The 20,102-nt window shown below is 41.7% G+C and overlaps 1 long non-coding RNA gene across 2 annotated transcripts; it reads right to left on the bottom strand.

Annotated features, from left to right (window-relative positions):
* Positions 1-1,589: 1,589 nt before the first annotated feature.
* LOC140912125 (uncharacterized) lies at positions 1,590-18,602 on the bottom strand. Of its 2 annotated transcripts, none has more exons than XR_012159229.1 (3): positions 18,395-18,602; positions 14,454-14,511; positions 1,590-2,259 (listed from the first exon to the last, which is right to left on the bottom strand). It is a non-coding gene; the product is annotated as an uncharacterized lncRNA (long non-coding RNA). The 2 variants fall into 2 exon arrangements; XR_012159230.1 differs by lacking the exon at positions 18,395-18,602 and adding an exon at positions 17,859-17,968.
* Between the last annotated feature and the right edge of the window lie 1,500 nt (positions 18,603-20,102).

The raw sequence follows: 20,102 nt of genomic DNA, 5'->3' as shown, positions 1-20,102 counted from the left end.
CTACTTATGCCAAATGCTCTGTTCCACCTTGGATTTAGCTGTGACTCTCTGAAGACCTGAAAAACAGCTCTGTGTAAACTCGGAAGCTTGTTTCTCTCACCAACAGAAGTGGGTCCAATAAAAGATATTACCTCACCCATCATGACTAACTATGCACAGGAAAGCACTTCTGAAGGTAAAAGTTGCTGGTTTTATATGGGTCAGAGAAGTACGTAATTCATGCTCTTAAAGTGTGGTTCATCTTCACCCTTGAGTGTATGGCCAGGCATGCTGGTTTGAAATGCTGCAACTTTTTAGGGAAGGAAAACAATGATGAATATCTAGGTAACCACCCTCTAACATGCAAATATGCCAACAGCTCACTCCTACACTCTTATTCTATTCAAGTACTTCCTTTCTTGGATCAGTTTTTTAGAACTTGTTCAAACTTTGTTTTTGTGTATTTGTTAATGTGCAGATAGCAGGAAATTCCTTTGGTCTTGCAGAAGCTGGCTTTTCTTCTCACATCTCTCTGTCTGGAGAGGTGTGTGGGCAGGTGGGAAGGTGTAGTGTAGAAAACAGGTTGAGAGACATTAGACATTCAAGTTGTGGACATAGAGGAACATACTTATTGAACACGGTTGGTATGTGAATATTAGTTACACTTCTCTGAGCTTATTTTTTATTATTTGTATTATGGTAGTGCCTAGGAACTCTCAGTCATGGACCAGCACCCCATTGTGCTACACGCTGTACAACCACAGAACAAAGAGGCTGTTTCTGCCTCAAAGAGCTTAGAACCGAGATAATCTCATTTTACTTGTAAGACTTTGCTGCCTATATGACATTTCAAGAGAGGAAACACACATAATTTTTTCAAATCAGCAAAATTCAATCTGATGAATTATAATAATCTCTGATTGCATTATCAAGGGTACGTTGTCACTTGACAACTGCTGCTTGTTTCTACTACTAATACTGGACCCAATCCTACAAACTGTAACTGGAATTTACAGGTGCATTGTTTTAATTTCCTACTCAACTCCCTCACCCTTCAGTCTATGCTATTGGTACTATAACCGTATTTGTTTAATGGGTTTTTAATAATATTTAACATTCATATATTCCATATATTTTACACATAGCCCACCAATCCTGACAAACACTCACTGTCTTATTCAAGCAATTTTCTTTCTCAGGGACAATTACCACCTTGACCCCTGTACCCATGTTACACTCCTTCCCTTTGCTTCTGTGTCACATAGGCCCTGATCTTGCAACCACATACTCATATGTGTACTTTCACTCACATGAATAGTCCCACTGGAGCCTGACTTCAGTGGGAGCAGCACTGGGGCTAAGGGCCTATGATCTACCTGTTTACTTGATATACTGCAACATCTCTAGGGTCCAATCCTGTTCCTACTGAAATCACTGAGAGTTTTGTCATTGAGTTCAATGGAAGCTCAAGCAGGCCCTACGTAGACAAACAAAACAGGGTGTCATATGGTGAGGCAGAGCGGTGCTTCTCTTTTAATAAGAGTAACACTTGTTTGAAGAACTAGAATAGAAAGTAACAACTCAAACTGAAAAAAAAAAAAACCCGAACAAGGAAGAAATGAATCTTTCTAATTCCCCTTGATTGATGCTCTAGAAGTTTCAGGGGACATTCCTCTCTTTTTTCTAGTAGCCACACAAAGAAATACTGCTTGAGCAACTTTGAAAACAGACTGCAAATTTTATTGCTGACTCTTTGCCCACAATAAAATAGCACACTTTTAATGCTGATTTTACAACAGACAGAGTTTTACTGAATAATATGGACACTTTCACCCAGAACGGTAACATCTACTCCAAAGGCTATTACAATGGACAGTGCTGCAGCAGATCACAAAATATTAGATTTACTTGCTCTACATAATAAATAAAAAAATAAATAAAAATTTAAAAATATCACCAGTGTCCAAAAGCCACATGGTATTCTAGAATACTTTAAAGTATATATGATCCTTAAAATGGTGGTGTGATGGAATGAAGATCTATAGCCCAGGGATAGATGAAAAGATGAAACTGTGGACATGTCAAGGTACCCTAGCAGCATATACTTCAGAAGTAGAGCTAGGGTTCATATTAACAAGGAAAGGTCAGTTGGAGGACGACATAGCTGGAAATAGTTATTTGCTCACAACTCAAGTGAGGTCATGGAAGTATTTGGAGACTGGCCTCTGAAAGTGAATTCCTGGAAAGAGGAATGAAGGTCTACTATCAGAAGATGTTCTCCTGAAACGTAAGAAGAACAAAAGATAGATGAATCAGATTACCTGGAGACACTCTTAACATAGTACATGTATAGATGAATTGAAGAATGAGTTACTAGGACCATATTTGGGGTTGGGAAGGAAACTTCCCCCTCTTTCCCCCTCCCCAGGGTAAGACTGTCAAAGATCCTGGAGATTTTTCAGCTTCCTCTGCAGCATGGGTCACAGGTCACTTGCAGATTTAAGCCAGTGTAAATGGTGGATTCTCTGTAATTTGAACTCTTTAAATCATGATTTGTGGGCCAGAGGTTAGGGGTCTATTACAGGAGTGGGTAGGTGAGGTTCTGTGGCCTGCAATGTGGAGGAGTTCAGACTAGATGATCGTGATGGTTCCTTCTGACCTTTAAAGTCTATGAGACCATGTTAACTGCATCTTTTATATTTAGCTTTCATGTTATATTGTGTATATGTTACTGCCTGTTCTATTGTGCGCTTAGCTTCTTTTCTTTAAAATCTTTCCCCAGGTTCTTTTGTTATAAAATAAATTCATCTGTTCTTTTACCCTAGTTATATTTCTTTAATAGGAAATATAGAAGGGACCTTAACACTTTGATCTACCTTCAAAAATATGCTATGATTAAACAATGCATATGGAGAATCAGCATGTTTTCAGTGTGCCACGTCTAGCTACAAAAGTGGAGAATGGCAGCCTAAACTATTACAATGCTCTCTGAAGAAAAGCCTTGTTACTGATGGTTTCTGTTAGCCAGGAGACATCTGAGGCAGATGTTAAGACTGAAGAGAACAATGACCTGGTTGATCTGTACTCTTGGCTAAAGACCTCGCAAGTTAATGCTGCTGAGAAGCAACTGAAACATACTGGGTAAAATCCTGGCCCCCACTGAAGTCGATGGGAGCTTTGCCCCACTTCTTGAAGTGTGCCCCAATGTGTGGGCTAGACTGCGCAACCGTTACTCACTAAAGCAAGTACTTACCCAAGGGGCCCCACTGGAGTCTAACCTCATATGTATGAGAATGTGATGTAGAAGACTCCGCAGTGGAGACTTTTCCTCTCATTTCCATGCTACAGCTGGTCATGTCCTAAGGGCATGTCTACACTTCAGTCCAAAGTTGACCTATGTAATTACTGCGGTAGCCGATGTCCTCACTGCCCTCCTTCTGTTGGTGGTGTGCGTCCTCACCAGAAGCGCTTCCAAAGGCAGTGTTGGGGGGGTGGGGGCTGAGACCCAGAGCCCTCAGCTCCATGTAGCTCCCTGCTGGGAGCCCAACTGCGCCCCAGGCTATTGGCTCCCCGCTCCCAGCCAGGAGTGGGGGTCGGGGGGCAGCTGCCTGGGCTTCTCAGCTCCCTGAATGGGGAGCCTCTGGGCACCAATCCAGCTGGGAGTAGGGAGCCAGGGGCAGCCGGGCTTTAGCTACCTGGCTTTCTTGTCAAAAGAAATTGACAAGACAGCCAATGTAAGTAAGGCAGTGTCTACACAGACACTGTGTTGCCCTAACTACACCGACCTAAGCCCTAGGCCTCTTGTGGAGATTGAGTTATTGTCAGTGTAATACATCACTCACATCAGCGGGACAAGGCTGTAGTGTGTACACTGACATAATTAGGTTGATTTAAGCTGCCTTATGTTGACCTAACTGTGTAGTGTAGACCAGGCCTAAGTTACACATGGTGCATAGAACAAAGCCCAAACAAATTAAGTTAGAAATGTATTTGTGAATCAAATTACAGCTACAATGCAAGACATAAAATAGGTTTAATTTTTCCTTCAAGCTTTCTACAGAGTTTGGATACATTTTACGTCACTCAGCAATGACTGTGTGGCACTCCGACATTAACTAATTGTGCTGTATTTATACATGTACATTGCCTAAAAATCTTGCATATAGGGGAAGTTAACAACTGCCTCTTACTGCAGTCTTGGAAATGGCTACAGTCCTAAAGGTATAATCACTGAAGACATTGATATAAGTTCTCCAAGTATTTATTTTGGCTTTTAGCAGTGGAAGCTGCATTAACAGTGAAAACAAAATGACATGCTCATATGATGGGTGTGGACATCACGAGATTTGTAGATGCCTGGTGGAAGAGGTTGGGAAATACTAGTATCTGCTTCTCCTCTCTCCCGCTCCCAGAGTGCTTAGACACATGTCCAGAAACAATAGGGACTTGTAAGAATTTCGGCAAATTTCACTTTAAATTGTGCAAAATTTCTCTGAAATTTTTCTTTTGTACTATTGTATCTAAATAACAGATATTACTGGTAAGTCACAAGGAGAGTCACTTATAAATATTTATTAAAGGGAAGATTCTCAAAAGTGCCTAAGAGATTTAGGAGCACAAGTGCCACTTACTTTTGGTGGGATTTGTGCTCTGAAGTCATTTAGCCATTTTTGAAAATCCCACCCTAACTTATTAAACTAATTGGCAGCTAAATGGAACAACATCAAAGTTTATTAAAGCAAAATTCTGGAAAATGTTATTGACAATTCTGCAAACATCTGCTTACTTCAAGATGATACAGAATACTTTAAGTAAACATGACACAATGATGACACAGATTGCTTTATAAAAAAACCCTCCAAAAGTTACAATCTGTGGAAATCAGAATATCCGCCTTTGTATACAACAGTGAAAGATCTCCCACGATGAAAAAGAAAAAAAATATTCTTTTAGTTGCCCTCTAAAGTATTTTCATAAAGACTCTTTCATAAATACTTATGCACATGTGTAACTTCACAAATGTAAGTAGCCTAACTTAATTCAATATATGAATTCAGAGAACCCAGTTTTTAAATACAAGCTACTTAATAGGATGTCCTTGGATCCTCTGAGCTGACACATAAGTGCTTGTTTTATTTGTCTTGATCATCTAGCTGGAGGAAATTAAGAAATCCATGTTTAAAAATTAACCCTAGAGATATATAAAATATGTAGCTCCTTTCCACTGTATTCTATTAATTGCTGTATATGACACCACATTGCCTTCTGTTCTCTGATCATAGGATTAAGGATCTTAACATATACACACAAGGAGATGGAGGTGAGGTTATTGAGAGAAGCTTAACTCTGAACAGCTTGACTTTTGTGCACTAAAAATCTCATCTATAAAACATTACATTTCAAATTTAAACAATACAGAGGACAAAATCCTGTAGTCTTAGTAAGGTCCTAATAGTAAAGACAACCCTTATGTACACAAGAAATCCTCTCTGATAGAGGAAGTCTGCTCGTGTATGGTTTACTTGCCTGAGTAAAGGTCTTCCAGGTCACATACTGAGAGAAGATTTCAGGATGCGTCCCGTAAGTGTAGATGGGGGGGAAAGAGGGAGGTTGTACTTTACTTCAGAAAATAAGCAATTTTATAAAAACAAGGAAGAAGCCTTTTTAAAAAAGGCCATTAGACTTTTAAAAAAACATTTGAAATGAAGAAAAGTTTTAAAAATATCAAATTAAAAATAACAGGAAAGAATGAGAGCGAGAGGGAGCCCCCATCTTTCCTACAGAAAACCCTCAGAGTTTAAAGTTTACTTGTCTTGAGGCCAGTTCTCAGCATCCGGGTCTAGCAACAGCAGCTCTTTTAAAAGTTCTTTGTGCCACCCACACAAGTTTTCAATATGTTATCGATCAGTTACAAATAAATGTAAGCAGCTAATGAATTAGGGCTAAGTTCATCTCCACGGAAGACAGGAGTCATACTGGGATGAATGAGGCCCAATCCTGCAATTCACGGTGTGTCTGCTACACCCATGCAACACATCAGAATGATAGTGCATCCTGGGCAAAAATACCCCACAATTATACAGTCTAATGTGGCTAGCAAGCGAAGCTCACTGCACCAATCTCTGCCCTGTGGGGTTTTCTGGTTAGTTGTGCTCCAGAGACTGGAACACTCTGTCTCTGACAGAACACCTAAGAGCTAGATACCTAACATGATGTTTAGCTTCCAGTCTACGGCTCAAGTCAGCCAAGAAATAGTAAAGAACAGTCACTGGGCCCAAATGAGAAAAGACCCCCATCCCTTTTGAACTCCCATCCAAAGGTGGGGAGAGGAAGCAACAGCTGAAATAAACTTAGGCATTGCAGCAAGTGGGGGAATAAGTGAGCTGTATGAATGGTTCAGGTGTAGTTCATGGGATGGCCCTAGCCTATCCTTACCCATGACCTTCTCCTCCTTCTATATCAAAGAGAAAACCATTTTAATTGGACTCAGAAGTCAATGTTCCAAATTCAAGTCTAGTATAAAAGGGTGCAAGCCTCATTTAAGCCAATGGCATTCAAACCGCTTACCCAAAGATCAAATTTAACCCAATGTTGCTATGGTCAATAAATGATAAAAAGAAAGAATGAGAAGGTTACGACAGAAAATCAGGGAAAGAGAAACATACAAAAAGGGTAAGGGAGAAAAAGAAGTGAAATACTAGTTAAAACATGAGATCATGTTATATTTTCCTTTTAGTATCAGTTGGCTGGCCTCCCAAAGCAACTAAAAAAAACACACAACAAGCCAAAGACATTTTAAATTAGATGAGTCTGACTTCTCAATCAACATTACCTGCCTGGAGAGAAAGTTTCTGCATTATTTTTCAAGTTTTGGTTTTACGATCCGCTGCAATTTAGCTAAATTTAAAAGTATGTCCATTCTAAAATGAATACTATGGAAAATAATCAAGTTCATTCCAGGAACTGTAAGACTTTGGGGCTTAATGACTCAAAAAGCATGTGTTTTTGTGTTAAGTGTTAATGCATGTGTTTTATTCTCTCATCCATATTTTAGCCATCTTTACACCAAGGATGTTTGATCAGCTTGAAATTAATGGTATGCTCTTAACCAAACGAGCTTTTCATTCCTTGTGTATTTATTCATCAATCAAAAAGTCTTAAACCAACAAACTTACTTTTTAAATGGGAATTACTCTGGTTTTCAAAAAGAACTGTCCAGGGGAATCCCATATAAATGACAATACTTCCAAGAAATGTCTGCTTAAGAATTTACATCCAGGGATTGAATAATTAAATTACTGTTTATAAAATGCCTGGAACCTCTCCTAGGTGTTATGTTTTTTTCAGTTGTAACCTAAAGCAGAAGCTACACTCAGAAAATTGGTTCTGAATCATTCCCTTCTTTTGAAAAATCCACAGGAAGGGATAAAATTGAAATGCTGAGATTGTCTGGTGAGCAGCTGGGTATTGCATTGGAAGGGCCTGATCCAAGCCCACTGAAGCCAATAGTAGGCTTTCCACTGACTTCACTTTACACTGGATCAAGCTGAAAAAAGCAGTGCCAAGCAGAAGGACCCTCTTTCTTCTCCACTGCCCACCAGCCTGCAGATATTACGTTTTAACAGCCCCTGTAGCATGTGAACTTTCTTCCCAGTTAGTTTTGGGTAGAAAATTAGTCTGCTCTAAGATTTGAGAGCAGCATCAAACAAAGTTACCCCCATGTACTGAATTTTCAGAAGCAGCTACATAAATTGCATGTCTATATCCCACATATATGTACAAACAAGTATATGACCTTGTAAGAGGGACTAGTTATCTTACTTCCTACTGGCATACAAATAGGGAATTTGTTTATGCAGTTTCAGTAGACAGCATCACAATGTTGCTCTATACATAAATTAGGTTCAGTTTCTTATAGAAAATACATTTCAAAATACATTTTCATGGAATGCATGCTCCTTTTCATGGCTTATCCCTGACATTATGAAACACCTCCATTTGACTCCAGTAATGGCTTGCTTCTGATCACAGCAAGAAAATGCTCATCAAAAGGTGGGAGTTAACTCAAAGCCTCATGTGTGGAAAATAGTCCCCAGAAAATAGATTAAGCAGAAAATCAATTTGGTAGAAAAGTACAAGACATTCAAGGTGAAGGCTCAGGTGTACAAAACTCAGCACTCTGCATCACCAGAAATAACTAAAAGGGAAAATCCACCTACACCTCACTAGCTTTTATACCCTTCATTTAAGCTGGCCACATTTCCCATTGCAGACTAGAAAATGAGAAGTGTCAAAACACCTCAGTGTTCAGAGTCATGGGAGTAGGTAAAGCAAAAATACCTTCCTATCATCTGGTTATCCAGCAATCCTGGGCAGATGTCTCCTTGATTCAGTGAAGCCCATAGTATGGGCAGTAAAGGGGCAGGAAAACTCTCAAAGATACATCTCAGAGTTTCCTGTCCATTGTTCCCTAAGGGAGAACAGAGTCAGTGGTTTCAAAGATTAGAGGGGTGAGACATCCCAACTCTACAAATCCTGGGGATCCACAGAGAAGGGCACCCCCAGATCTGTGGAGTAAGGAGCCATCCAGGTTGACAGTTTATGACTCCAAGCTGCCGTTCTGGCCCATCCTTCCAGCAGCATAGCTTCAATCATACTTCAATCATACCGCCATTGGCTGGGCCCCTCTGTAGCTGCTCAGTAGTGACCGGGGAAGAAACACAGAGGTAACTAATACATAGCTATATTAATTCCCTTCTGTATTTCCTCAGAGTCCCCTTCCTTTCCTCACCCCAAAATCACATGCAGTGCCTTCTGCATAAAGCCCCAGTAGAGTGCCATCCACAGAATGCAAGGAAAGGAGGATAGGTTTTGGTCTATCAAGTATCCATTTGATGGACCAGGAGTGAAAAAGACAGCAGACCCTGAAATATTATGATAGAGAAGAAAGAGCACTGATACTACACTCAGATATTTTGGACTTGACAAAACTTAACACAAGTGAAGACGGTGATTTTGCTCTGTGATTCAGTTTTGGTTGATGAACCAGGAGAACTTGTTAAGCTTGTGACAGCAGAACAAACAGTAGTGGCCACAGAAAACAGGAGTGGCCATGGACAAATTTACCTCTTCTGGATGTATGTTCTGTTTTCATTAGCTTTGACATTTTAGAGATCAGTCTACATTACAGATGGTATTTGCCAGTGGCTGTGGGCTGGATAGATTAAAGTTTACTAAAATAACAAATCAAATACACAAATGGTGGTTTCTACAGTTGTACGGGCTGCTTTTTTGTGATTAGTTTTGATTAAAGCTGAACAAAACTCTTCAGATATATTTTGGCTTCAATTAAATCTACTTAGTTGAACTTATCCCTTTAGCAAAACTCAGCACTAAGGTTTTTCCCACTTTGGTGGAATTTAAAAAAATATGCCATATTAACCAGTTTACCCACCTGGATAAGAAAACCCTACTACCAGGACTTTTTCAACTCTATACCTAATTCACTTGACCATACTGCCCCCCCAGGCAATCCACATCTTCTCTGAATCTCAGTTTCCCACCTGTACAGTATAATACTAATAATACTCAATCACTACAGGCCAAATCCTGCTTGACTGACTTCATTTTCATGGACTTCAACTGGAGTTGTGAATACTCATCAACTATAAAAATGCAGGCCATTCATTCAGATACCTAACTGTAGACATCCAAGTTTGAAACGTTTGTCCTAAAATTACTTATTTGGGAAGCACTGTGACCTAGTAAATTTGGCATAGGACTGGGAGTCAGAAGACCTGGGATCTAACCTTGTTTCCAAAACTGATTTGCTGTGTGACTTGTGCAGGTCAGTTACATCCACAAAACCTCAGTTTCCTCACCTGTAAAATAAGATGATACCTACCTTCTATAGAACATTTGTGAAATGCTACCTAAGTACAAAGCATTAAGGTCAATTAGTGGTAGAGGTGGGAATGGAACTCAGGAACCCCTGCCTCCTAATCCTATATTCAAGGTGCTGTCGATGCAGCAGATTGCTTTTCAAAAAATTCACAACTGTGTATTTTTGTGGGAAATTGATAGTTTTTTAAGTGCCTAGATAAAATTATGTGCAAATTATTTTTTTATGTAAATTTCAAGTCCTTCCATTCATTTCAATGGGTATTGGTTCAGACCCATACGTATATAAATGTACATACAAAAACTTTCACTAGATGTTCTTCAGCGAGTTAGAGTTTGTTTTATATGCGGTATGTCAAGAAAAATGTTTTGGTCAAATTGTGCTCTGGGAAATGACTGAGCAGGGCCCTGAGGTTCCTGTGATTAAGTTAACTTGTGGGAATGGGTAACCTACGAGTTCCTCACTGAAGTCAGTTAGGACACTAATGGATTTCCCATTCCTGTGGTTTGGGACTGTTTCCTTTTTTAAAGCAGTCATCCTTACACACAATGTTCTGTTTACATTACATCTTACACAGGCTAGATATCTTCTGGAACTTTAAAGTAGTACCATAAAAGAACAAATGTAAGAGATTAAATTTAAAAAAAGAAGTAGTGACAAAGAACTGATAGCTTCATCAGAGATGGTATACACATGGCAGTACTAATACAAGAAGATACAAGTAACAGCAGAATTAGTTTGATGTTACTGAATTCCTAGACCTTTTTATTTACAGCATGGCAAAAAATCAGTGAACGTCAAATCCTGCAGCCCTTTCTTAGGCAAACACCCAATGAAATCAATGGGCATACCTAAGTAAGGTCTGCAGGATCAAAGGGGCCATAGAGCGAGCTGGATCTGTCCCATCATATTTTAAGAGACCGCTTGTTCAGTGCAAGAATAACATCCCTCATCATTTCTGAAAAGGACATTAAATTCTAAACTCCATAGGTTGCTAATTAAATTTTATAGTGATTTTTGGAAGTCACTGGGATTTTTCCTCTGTAATAAATCTCAATATGGGCCATATATTCCTCACTGAGGCACTGTTTTCATTTTAACAGCTCTACTCTTTTATCCATTCAGTTTTCTATTTCTTGAGACCTTTGGGCCCACCTGAAATTTATTCCATTAAAGCTATCCATCTAAAAAAGGCTTCACTGCATTTTTGTAAGTTTCCTTTGTCATACAGAATTTAGTAGTCGGAAACAGATTCTTGAGAGAGCAAAGATGTCTTGACAGAAGAAAAAATATCACTGGAGGAAAAATGAAGTAATCTTCTCTAAGTTTAAATAAAATTGGCTCAACTTTACCTGTGTTTTGCATCAAAGCAGCATTTATTCTGACCTCACAGCAAACAATAAAAGTGCTATTCTACCATCAGCCTACTGAAATGATAGGCACAACATAATGAACGGCTTGCATATCAAAGGCATGCTTTCTAAGAAGCTTGACCATTGTTCAATTATCTGTTCCTCAAACACCTACTGTACAGATAGCTGCTTCAGTTTCATTGTTTATTACTTTTTTAAAATCACCTGCCGCTCTGCAAGTTGACAGCAGATTAATTCCAAACCCAAATGTTTGTGTTTTAAAATTCTTTTTATAGTAATTCACAAATGGGAGTATCAACCATTCAGGCATGGCTGGTGTGTGGTCTTTATACCCTTATTTTATGGACAATTTATTAAATTAGCTTGCGTACACTACATTTCACCAAGAATTTGTCCATTTGTCCATTGCCAGAATGACCCATTGTGCTGGACAATGTAATAAGATTAATACACATAAGAAAAGATAAAACAGGCTCCCACAACTCCCCCCCATAGATCTCTATATGGAAAGGATTCTTCCGATAAGGAAAGGGGAGCTTAGCTACCTCTGGGGAACTGTATTTCTACTTTTATCCCTTTCCCTTTTTGAACACATATGGACATCTATGCAGAGTCTGTGGTCTGTTGGATATAGGCAGGAGAGACTGGGTGGGCAAGGGAAACAGGAGGGGTGGGTTAGCTGTGGGGATGTACCAGGTCTCTCTCCCCACTGGGAGAATCTCTGAAGATGATAACACAGCAGATAACAGAGACCTCTGTATTATTTCTACAGAGTTTGGGGTTTCTGGGTCGAGAAGCAGCAGCTCCAGACAATCTCTGTAGCAAGCCTGGAATCAGAGCTAGTAATGGTATGTCTCCTGGAGCTGGGAATCACACCAACCGCTTGACGCGCCAACACACCCAGAGTCATGGAGATCAGAATCTGGCACATTCTGCACATCATTATATGCATGTGGTATAAAACTGTTGGGGGTCGGCTATTAAATATATATTTAAAAATAATACAACCATGAAACTGGGAAATTGGAGGTGAGGATCTCACTCAGAATTCCTATTCAGCAACTTTATGCTGGCCAGAGTGGTGTAAAAGGACTCTAAAATCCCCAGTATCCCCTCACAAGTCTTCGTGCAGGGGGCATACTGGGTGTGTAGTTGGGAACCGGAGGGATGTGCTAGGGGCTGGATATGTTGCAGAGATTCTGGGTAGCCCTAAGGCCCATACATCAGGCAAGTGAGACTGGCTGTGACTTAGGCCTCAGGGATGTCTAAATTATGCTGAGGGCCTCTCCAGCCTCTGGAGCAGCTCAGTATCCAAAAGGCATTAAGGTGCTTGAAGCCACCTTAGTTTCTCCCCTCCAGCCGTAGCTCTGTGCTGCTCCTGTTACAGGGATAGCAGAGAATCTCACCCTCTAAATTCATTTTCCAGCTGTCTCACTGTGTGACCTTGATCAAATCACTTAGGCTACATCTACACTGGAAACTTCAACATACTGCTACGGGAGTGCTCCCACGGCAGCGCTTTGAAGTGTGAGGGTTGTCACGCATGAGCTCTGGGAGAGAGCTCTCCCAGCGCTCCTGGTAATCCATCCCCACCAGGGTAATAGCGCTGAGCACTGGGAACGTGGCTCCCAGTGCTCAGAGCCTGTCCACACTAGCGCTTTAAAGCATTCAGACTTGCTGCGCTCAGGGGGGTGATTTTTCAGCAAGTTAGAGTGCTATAAAATGCAAGTGTAGACTCTACCTACACCAATGGGAGGGATTCTCCTGTTGGTGTAGGTAATCCACACACACTCCCCCTCCCGACCCCCAGAGGCAATAGCTTGACCAACAAAAGAATTCTTCCATTAACCTAGCGCTGTATGCTCTGGGGGATAGGTGAATTTAACTATGCCACTCAGAGGTGTGGACTTTTCACAACCCTGAGTGACATAGTTAAGCTGACTTAATTTTCTAGTGTAGACCAGGCCTTAACCATTGTCCCCCATCTGTAAAATGGAGATAATAGTTATCTAGACCACAGGAGAGCAGGGAGATTTAATTAATTTATGTCTTTAAAGTATTTTGAAATCTTTGGACGAAGAATGCTATAGAAAGTGAAAAGCAGTACTATTAATATGTACTGACAGTTGGAGGTTAGAATTTTTTTATCTTTATAGGGGAACTATTGATCACAACAGTAGGGCTATTCCCTAGCTCTCTTAGAAAAGTCTCCCTAAGTCTTTAACTTTCAGAAGAAATAGCAGAGGAGACCTCAGTTTAATGTCTCATCTAAACAATCACTTATGTATCAAAATAAAGTTCCAATCACAAGATTTTTTAGACATTGTTACTAATATAATGGTCTAGATGACCAAAGTGCTGAACAAACATTACTCGGTTAATCATGAGGTACTAAAATGAATGCCACGTAACAGGTATGGTATAATTGTTGCAATCGCATGAATCAAATGCCAAATTTAGGCAAGAAAATTCAAATATCTTTTAAACATATTCCTTTTCCCTATGGGAATTTTTCATACAATTTTGAGAAGTCTTTAAACTTGTATTGGTTGCTACATCAGGAAGAAAAATGAATGTGACTATCTTATTTTCAAATTTCATGTATCTTAAACGTTTCTTTCTAATACAGCATTTTTAAAATACTCATGTCCAGTGCAGTTAGCAATAAACTCAAAGGCAGAAATATAAAACTATTTAGAAGCACCAATGTTCAATAGAAAAATACCTTTTTAAAAAAAATACTTTGAAAAAATATTTAGCATTTATCTTCAAAGCATTTTATAATCATCACAGTACCACATGCAAGAGTAAGCAAGTATTATCCCAATTTTACACAAACTATGAGACATGCAAATAATATTTTGGTGTGTTGAAAGGGCTAAAGAATCTGCAATCATAGACTTAAATTACTAATAAATCCTAATATCACTGACCCAAAATGAAAACGTGATAGAGGATAAAATCATTTTGATACATTCCAGTTTCTTATCATATGTTGCTGTCATTGTTTGTCATATAAATACTCCTATTGATAGTTAAAAGGTAGGTTTGCAGCTGGATCCTGCAATTAGCTGAGCAGACTCTCTGCCCTTGCTAAGGATTTCCCTTAAGGTGTTAAGCCTGCACTACCTGTTGTCAATGGAACAAGTGGGCCCAGAGCAATTGTTAGTAGTCCCTGAAAGCTGATCGGTCATAGTTACCAGCTATCCTTGCTTCCAGATGTTTCTCCAGATGTCCAGGATCCTAATTATAAAGAAGCTGGAAAAAGGCAGATAGTGTGATTAACTATTTTTAAAAAATGACAACAGACTTATAGCATGAAAGATGCTAAAATACATACTCCCCTTGTATTACTTTTCCATGTCAGCAATTATTGCAGTTACCACAGGGATGTGTAATGCGATCAGGAAGAGGAGGGGTGGAAGCCCACAAAATACGCATTAAGAAATGGCCCACACGATGGAAAAATTTTGAGACCCCCTGTATTACAACCTATGGAGTGTGGATTTATGGAAAGTTGTTAGTAGTGCTTTTGGGACAGATCGTGCCTGGCCCTAACGCAGCTAAACAGGTGATTAAGAACCCCACCTGCTGGGACACCTCCCCATTTCTTCACTTGAGGGTGCAGGTGGAGGAGAATAGACTGCCTCCAAAGTGAAAGTATGCTACAGCCAGGAACAAAAGCTATAGCCGCTTTCTCTCCACTAGCAGCCCAAGGGAAACAGGGGAGCCATTGTGATGCTGAGTTACAGTTTTTCCCTGGCACGGTGCAGCTACGTCATATTTAGGGCACCGAGCAAAGGTTCAGTGTCTAGCACAGCTGAAATTCCTCTCACAGAAACAGCAGAAGATTTTACCTAATTTTCTTACCTAGTCTATATGTCGTGGCTATTGACTGCTCCTCTGAAAGGGTAGATTGAATACATGCCATCTCTCTGGGAAGTAACAGACAACATTCTCTGTATTACGCTACCAGGCTTTTAAGTTAGAATGCCAAAGAATTTTATGAAAGGCAAAATTATGTAGGTCTCAAACTAAAAGTCTTCTATTAATATGCCAGCCACACGCAAGGTAAAGCAAGCGAATGGAACAAAAAGAGAGGGACAGATGTGAAGGAGAGTTACTGGTTAAAGAGATTTCTCAAGCTGAAACTGCACCCTTTTATTATAATAATTGGGTTAGAGAGAATGACGTTATTTTGAAAAGTAAATTACCAAAACCACATCTAAATGAAGTATTTTTAAAGGGGCATTGTCAGCTTTATGTCTAGTGAATTTACAAAATTAAGCTAAAAGTTGTATTAGTGCAATATCTACTAATTTTGTGGGTTTAGTTACATTTTCTTAATTTATAAAACATTTCTCCATTGTTGCTGTGCGAAACACACACACAAACAATAGAGGAAGCTAAGGAAACAGTGAAAATGACTATATGAAGTGCTAATAATTGCACAGTGCAAACAAACTGATATTTCTCTATTTTTCTTAACCTCTCATTTAATAATAGTATATGTTGTAATAATAGTAGGTAAAAGGTTTTCTTCAGAAATTAGTGTGCTTGCATTTGACAGTGTCCCTTTAATTTTTTTATTTTGTTTTGCACGTTGGATTTATGCTTACAGAGCTGACTGTCTCAAATGAAAGCACTACTCTCTTGAAAGGTCAGACTTTACTTTTAAAATAAGCTTCTGGACACTTTACAATTTCAAACCTGAACTCCAAGAAGATCAGACTATGATTAAAATGTCAGCTGAAAATAAATCCCAACGGCTCCACATTTACAGCTATCAGAAAACAAAAAGAAACATCATTTGAATTAAAAAATAATTTCTTAGGTAGACAGGTGAAAAAATATACGTGCTTGACATTACTATTACAAAACTACTGTAAAGGAACAGAGATGTAGATATGATACTTCTCCTATAGTATTCCACAAGCCTACCCCAAAACACAAGCTATTGAAAACTAGCATATTGCATGCTAGTCCTTACATACGACAGGATACTATACCATATACATACATGCATGTATCTTTTTTTTTTGTTTCTCCCTGTCCTCCAAATGCCAACTGCAGTTACTACATCATCTAATTTATAATTCCAATTAAAATAAAATGTACATTTATATAGCACCCAAAGTGTTTTACAAATCAGTGGTATGGACCACTTCTCCCAAAGGTGGAATATACAGCGCCTATTGAAGAGAGCACTGCAACATCACCCTACAGTCCAGGAAAGGAAGAATATTGGATTCCACTGAAATTGAGGGAAAGAGAAGGTGTGTCTACCTAAGTTAGCATTAGCCAACATATTGTAGAAACCTTAGTTATTTCAAAAGCAGTCACTGTACTAATTTCCGCCTCCTTAAACTCTTCCACTACTGCAGCTACAGTGGCGGTGGTAACACCTACTTGTCTAGACATGGAGTTACTCCTGATTAGCTCCAACTACGGACACCCTTATTCCAGTGACCACACCTGGGGCTGGAGCTAGGGTGACCAGCTAGCAAGTGTGAAAAATCAGGACATGGGGTGGGGGGTAATAGGAGTCCATATTTAGAAAAAAGCCCCAAATATCGGGACTGTCCCTATAAAATCGGGACATCTGGTTACCCTAGCTGGAGCTTATGAGGAATAACTCCCTGTGTAGACAAGTCCTAACATTAATAGACAGTGACCTCTGGTGTTTTAAACACCCTCTTATACGACCCCGAGCGAGCAGAGTACGGTCTGGATAATCAGTGACGGCCAAGAACCTAGCTATGGCTAGCTGCTACCATCCCTGCCGTGCCAGAGCAGCACGAGTGGGAAATACTAGGAAAACAAGCATAGGGCAGCCAGACCCATCGGATCTTTACTAATCCCAAGCAACCGAAGTTAACTGTGCAAAAGATTTGGAACCAAGCGCAAAACGATCTGAAGCACGTGGTGACCCACCCGGCCGCCCACCAGCACCGGGTGGGGGCAAACTTTTGTTCCGAACGCTTCTGCGCCAAACACAAGGGATGGTTTAGAGGAAAGGTGCCTTGTGCTTCAAGCAGATGGGGAAGCTGGCCTCGCTGTCGCCAGCGCACACCAGAAAAGGCCCCTGGATTATTTCCCTCTTCAACGCCAAGGCGCCTGCCCGAAACGGGGCAGCGGGGTATTTTTGCCGACTCGGAGCCAGACGGAAAAGCGCTACCAACCCTGCAGCACCCAGACTTTCCTTCGAGGGCCCCCACGCCGCAGTCCTGGCCCAGCCCGGCTCGGAAGGAACCACAGGACAAGACGCTCCAGAGACACAGACCCCTCCAAGCAGCCGGCACAGGGCTCCCCCTCCTCCCCTCGCTCACTGCCAGCAGAGCCTTCCCTGGGCAAAGTCCCCGGGCTTGCAGCGTTAGCGCCTTGCAAGCGCCCTCCCCTCTGCCCCTCTCCTCCGGGCTTCCCCGGTTATTATTGGGTGCGCAGCTGCCGCCCGCATAAATTTAGGCGTGTCGGGCCCTGGGGGTGGTAGGACCGGTGCAAAGCGCTTTGTCTGGCTCCTCACGCCCCCATCCCCGCGCAGCGGAGCTCAGCTGCAGGATCCCGCCCGCCTTCCCCTCCTGGCTGAACGGCTGCCGTGTGTTCACCTGAGCCAGGTTTCCCCTTGTGCGCGGCAACGAGGGCAGCGGATTTCTCGCCCCGGCTGCGCGCTGAGGGGCCGGCGGCGCCTGGCGCAGCCTCGCGCGCTCTCCCGCGGCCGCTTGGTGCAGCCGCTGCCCGCGGCAGGCGCCTGCCCAGCAATGAGCGGCGCGCGGAGCGGCGCGCGGAGGACCCCGGGGGCGGGCAGCGGCGCGCGGAGGACCCCGGGGGCGGGCAGCGGAGCGCTCGGCCCCGGGAGACGGGGAGCAGCGCCTCCGTTTCCTCCCGCCGCAGCTGCAGAGCGGGCGAAGCCGCGCTCGGGTGACTTTCCCTTCCGCCCCTGGACGCCCTGCAGGAGCCGGCCGCGCGGCGCTAGAGGAGATGCAGCGGCTACAGCAGGTAAGGGCAGGGCGCAGAGCCTGTAACCCCGCAGGGAGAGGGACCGGTGCCGCCGCCCCCCGCCTCTCACCCGAGCTCCCAAATCTCAGCCCCCCCATGCACCGCTGCCCCGGGAAGAGGGCCGGACAGGTCTGCAGTTACAGACCGCAGAGGGCACCTCCGTTGTCTCTGAAGCGCAGTTCGAGCCTCTGCTTCGGTCAGGGCGAGCGCAGCCCTGCGGTTACTGCGGCTTCGTCTCGGCGCTCCTGCTTCTGCTGACGCGGACAGGGCTTTCGCTCTCGAGTGGAGTCCGTGCGTGGCCCAGAATAACCCGCCTCAGTTTACCCAGTTGGCTTGTCTCGGGTGCAGGAGATCGGAGTAGTACGCGCGAGTACGAGTCGGCTGTGCAGCTGTCCTCTCTCCTGGTGAGTTTCCCATCGGGGTGGGTTAGTTTCGTGTCGCTAAATACAGAAAAGGGCCGCTATTTGTTAGCGAGCTTATTTTTATTCCTAAAAGGATGCTTCTCTTTTCTGTCCCCGGTTTGGATTTTATGAATACCTTTAGACAGATAAAGGCAGGGGATCTAATCTCTCAGGAGGAATACAAATAATACCAATTTACTAGAAGAAACAGGGCTTTTGGCTGTTTGTGTATCAGGAGCGCATTCACGGATTTGCAGCAACCTATAACTTCCTTAAATCTGGTACTCCTCTGTGGCCAGTACATTACTTTCGAGATAAGTGCTCGGTGTAGACAAAGAGCATGATGATTGCACTAGTTGCTGCTGATTTTGTGCTTCTGGTGTTCCCAATATAACTTTCTAGGGTTTGTAACTTTCAGAATAATAATAATAATAAAAATTCCTAGACAAAAATGTGATACAAGTTCTCAGTGAAGGAACCTTTTTGTTTAAAGTAAACTTAGACTAAATTCATTAAGCTTGAGCTAGGGGCCATTAAAATGTTGCATCAAACAAGTTTAGATGCTCTCTCTGCAATTGGTAACTCCAAATCGGTTTTGGATTCAAAGAACTCAGCTTTGCACACTACTCTTTGTTGTTCAAAGGAGCTCGGGTTATACTATGAACTATTGCTTCTTATCAATGTGAAACCTTGGGATTCTATGTGTGAGGCCCTCCACAACGCCCTTGGTTATATGTCAGTGGCCCATGAATACTGGTAGGGGAGGACTGGGAGATTATGACATGGACTACATTTGTTTTTTAGTGCTTTCTTAAAGAATTGAGTTATGCCCAGATTTACTGCATATACCTGGAAACACCTGGGGCTGTTTGTAAATGGAAGACCCATAATGATGCCCCTTAAGCGGTATTGCATCTCAAAGACTCAGGGTAAGATTTTGCCCTCACTGAAATCAATAGGAGTTTTGCCATTCAGATCCTGATTTCACCCTCTGTACCTTTGTCCACAGCAAACAACTTCATTTTTTTCTTTAAATTAGGAAATTTAAATTTGCAGAACTACTCACTGAAGATTGGGCTTATTCCTGAGAGTGAGAATTTTAGATGCTGAAAGGGGCTTATTTTTTTAACCTCTTGGCTCTTGTGAATTTAAATCAGACCCTTATTGCTATTTTAATATCTATATGCCTATTTATATTGGATTGCAGGTGACAGGGCAAATTGCTTCTTTTTTTGAAGCTCTCTGAACCATGTTTGTGCCCAATCTGCTCCCATTGAAGTCCACAACAGAATGGTTAGACTTCAAGGGGAGCAAATCTGAGTGCTGAATGTCCCTGTTTACCTTTTGAATAGAAATGGAGGAGTTCCAAAAAATAAATTCAAAATATAGCTTCAAGTGTCAAATTTGAGTCCACATTAAGGCTTTTTTAAAAACATACTTTAATTCAATTTT

This window comes from Lepidochelys kempii, chromosome 5 (genome assembly GCF_965140265.1).
Source record: "Lepidochelys kempii isolate rLepKem1 chromosome 5, rLepKem1.hap2, whole genome shotgun sequence".
Classification (NCBI taxonomy): Eukaryota; Metazoa; Chordata; order Testudines; family Cheloniidae; genus Lepidochelys; species Lepidochelys kempii.
This window is presented reverse-complemented; position numbering and strand designations above follow the sequence as displayed.